Source organism: Adiantum capillus-veneris, chromosome 19 (assembly GCF_014529385.1).
Source record: "Adiantum capillus-veneris isolate H3 chromosome 19, ASM1452938v2, whole genome shotgun sequence".
Taxonomy (NCBI): domain Eukaryota; kingdom Viridiplantae; phylum Streptophyta; class Polypodiopsida; order Polypodiales; family Pteridaceae; genus Adiantum; species Adiantum capillus-veneris.
In genome coordinates, this window is record NC_140949.1 from 53837701 (window position 1) to 53841866 (window position 4166).

The following is a 4166-nucleotide window of genomic DNA, read 5'->3' on the forward strand; positions in this document are numbered from 1 at the left end:
TAGTGGTGTCACTTGCAGTTGTTCTGGGTATGCATCATTTGGCGCCTGTTTGAGCGCATTGTCTGCTGGATTGTACGTTACTTGTGGAAACTGCCATTGTACGCATTTGTGGAGCCATACTTGGTTGTATTTGGCAGTCCCAGCCATTTCTGAGACTTTGTCTGGAAGATAGTCATTTCTGAGACTTGACTATACGCGATTTGCATTAGCCTTCGTGTGAGGGTCGATAGCGTGAGGTGTTTATTGAGCTGGGGGATTCTCAAATGTGGAGATCCTTCCGGTGATACAGGTAGCTGGAGCACCCTTTTTGTGACCTCGCCATAGGCTATGTACTAGTGAGTCCTACTTGATGCTCGGGTTCTATTGTTGACAGTTTATGCATACATATACAGTCTATATTTTGGGTTCCTACTGCTCTATTTCTGGGGAAACTCTGCCAAAATTTTTCCAAGTTATGATGGCTGGTTTTTTGGTCTTTTGATCCATTTATGTTGTTATGCTGCTGAAATTTTGGCAAAATCAGAGGATAAGTCAGGTGTGCCTTCTTGGGAGCTGCATGGTTGGCTTTAATGGATGATCAAAATGGCCCTCAATTCACTCCATTTCATTTAACTCAAAGAATCCAGATAAATGTTCATGTGTCCAGGAAGATTTTTTTAAAGCAGCGCATAGTCTTTATGTTCGGGCCAAGAAGATTAAGAGAGATCCTGGAATGTCCTTTGCCTATTGTAATTCCGATGATCAACTATGAAAACTCATTTGATGTGCATGTGTTTGTCCTTATCTAAAGCTGAGCTCCATTGAAGTTTCTGGGGATTGGGTAGTCAAAAGTCTTGGGTTCTTGCATGTGTGTTCGAAGAGGTTCTTAAAGCATTAAACTTGGGTAGCCATGGCTTTCTCTTATCCGGAATTTCATGGAAGAAGTGGTGAAGATGCGGAAGACTTTTTGGAGCAAGTCGAGGTGGCATGCATAAGCAACAATATGTGTGATGAGGAGAAGATTTTGAGGCTATTTGGATTGCTTTTGAAAGATGAGGCCCGTGTTTGGTTCATGGATTTGGAAGCTAAAGAAGCAGTGGCTTCTTCTTATGGTTTGAGTCTTGACAAGTTTATAGAAGCTTTTTTAGAGCGTTTCCAGGTTGTGGAAGATGCAAATGCAGTATGGAATGAGCTCAATGCTCTTAAGCAAGGTTCTTGTCAAGGTGTTGATGCCTATGTACAAGGTTTTACAGATTTATGGACTCGTTGGTGTGTTGATCTTAAGGATGAGACCCCCCTTGTTCATTGAAGAAAAGTTTTTTTGTTGATGGTTTGTCACCTTGGTTGCGGTTCGAGGTTGAGTTGAAGAGGCCCGAGTCTTTTGAAGATGCAGTATGCATTGCAAAGCACAAGGAATGGAAGTTTAAGCGTCTTGAGGAACATGGTATCAGTACAGGTATGCATGTGCAAGATGGATTTGACATGGAAGATGAAGTTAAGCCTAAGCAGGTGAAAAGTAGCCTATCCTATGATGTTTCTCGTTTCTTCCCAAGGTCTATTGTGAAGCATAAAGAGGTCTTGCAGGTTGACAGGTTTATGGAAGAGACTAAAGAGGTGAGTAATGCTTTGGATACAGGATTGAAAATTCTTGAAGAGGATGCATTGGCTACTTGTGTACCTTGTGATTCTGGGTGTGAGTGTGAGATGGAGGTTATTGATGATGAGCACGTATCTTTGGATACTAGTTCCTTGGAAATTATGGAAGAGGGCAAGGTTGAGAGCCATTTTGTGGATTTGCTGGATGTGGAGCCTGTTTTGAAGCCATATTTTGATGTATGTGCAGTGATTGAACCGATTTATGAGCATGATTGTGGTTTAGAGCAGGGATCTGTATTCTTGGAGACTGATGAACCCATGCTAGAAGCTATGGATAGTGGTGCTAGCCATGATTATGATGTGGATAAAGTTACGTGTGATGATGAGTATGCTTATGATGATGAGAAGGGGTTTGGCATATATGAGTCCAATCTCAGCTATGTGGATGTCTATGCTAGGGATATGTGTGCTGCGGGGATACTTTTGTGCTTTGGATATCAACAACTTTACCTTCACACAATGCTTTTAGCTACTTGGGTGCATGATTTGTAGGTTGTTGCTATGGCTGGTGAAGCCAAGATGCCAGGTGATGAGTCACTTTAGTTGTCTCTATCGGTTGGGTTGAATGTGGCATGCAATATTTATGCTTTTGGAACTCCAGACAGGGCGGATGTGTTAGTTGGATATGCCTATGGTGCATTTTGGTTGATTGTTGACAAATGTAGGTGTGGTGTTATGATGCTTCTTGTGAATGAGGCGATATGCCTTTGGCCTTTTGATCCAGGTGGAATGAGCATCTACTAGTGCTGCTGCTGAGCATGAATGCTCTAGCAGGCTAGGGGGTGGGCAAATTATGTCAAGGGTTTTTTGGAGCAAGGGATTGTGCATATGTACATACACATGCATGGTGCATCAAATAAAGGATTGCCCATTTTCCAGAGCCAGGTGGTTACGTGGGGCCCACGTGTGTATAGGTAGGACAGGGTGTATATAGTGCATCGATTTTCACTATTACCAGTACCAGTGTGTTTTTTCTACAATAATGAGGAGTTGATAGTGCGTAAAACTTCTCGAGGAAGCTATCTGCGGGCCAACGACATGAGGTAAGCAGGTGCGTCAGATGGCATCTAGTGGCGTCAGGAGGCCGAATGGGGTCAATACTTGCACGTGGATGAGTACGGACACAGCGTGGGTGTTTTCTTGTGAGAATTATGCAGAAAGGTCATCATGAGGACCATCTTTTGGGGCCACTTCACGTGGTTACGGGATGCATTATTGGAAAAAGCTGAGTGCCAGGTGTGCGTATGGATGCAGCAGGGTGACAACTATGCACTGCGAGGTCAGTTTTTGGCCTGTTCGGGGTCCGTTTGAGATCAACTAAAAGGCCAAGGGTGCCCAAGTAATAAAGCTAAGTGTGGGAACTGAAAAAACAGAGCGAAGAGCAGAAAAAACGTGCAGAAGAGAGGAGGAAGAGCCGCAGGTGTGTTTTTGGTGTTTTTGGAGCCTGTTTTGGCCCTAAACTGCTCATCCGAGGTTGGATTTGAGCACTTTGACATTGTAGACTCGGGTTTTGGGCCGTTCCGGACGCGATGGCGCTGTCCATTTTGCCAAATTACTCACTCTTTTTGTGTTTTTTTTGTTGTGTAAGTTTCTTCTATGAGCGAAGTTTCTGCTCTAGTTTGTGATTGTATCTGGCTTATTTTACCCATATTGTGTGAGTTATTTGCCCCATTGGTGTTGGCCCAAGCTCAATTGTATCTAAACATTAGAAATTCTCCTCTTTTGAGCTGAGTTTTTTGGGGGTGTGTGTGTGTGTGTGTGTGTGTGGCGTGGGCAAGTGGATAATCTCCCTCCTCTCACTTTAGAGGTGTGTTCCTTGTCTCGGCCAGGTGTGTTGTCTAAGCCGAGTGGTGCCCCATAGTGTGTGTGTGTATCTTCCCAAGAGTGTGTGTCGGGTTGTATAGAGACGCTGTGTGTGTTTTCATCCCGCTCACAGCGTGATGCCGTGACGTGAGAGGGAGAGGGAGAGGGTGAGGGGTGAGGGGATAAGGGATAGAGGGAGTGTGTGAGGGAGAGTGAGGGAGAGAGGGGGTATGGAGGGGCATGGGTTTGTGTGGGTGAGAGGGAGAGGGGGAGGGTGGTGTTTCTTGCATGGGCTTAAGGACGAATGACAACTAAGTCAATGGGGGGGGGGGAATATATCCGTGGGCCGGGGGGGGGGGGGGGGAGGGGGGGGGAGGGGTCCCACTCGGCTTACACCGAGGGAGCACGAGAGAGGGATTGGGGGGTTTCTTCTTAATTTCTGCCTAGCCGGGGAGGGTAAATCGGGGGGGGGGAAAAGGAGGGGGAAGAGGGTATGTAAAGAAAATGGGGGGGGGGGGGGAGAGAGTGCGAGAGTTTTATCTGATGCCCATGGGGCGGGAAGGGAAAGATGAGTTACGGTGGGGGGGGTACTGAGAGTGGGGGGGGGGGGGGGGGGGGGGGGGGGGGGGGGGGGGGTGAAATGAGTTTTTTTTTCTTTTTTTTCCTTTTTTTTCTTTGATTTTCTGAAAGCCGGCTATCATTAGCCCTCTCTCTTTTGGCTAGAGGCA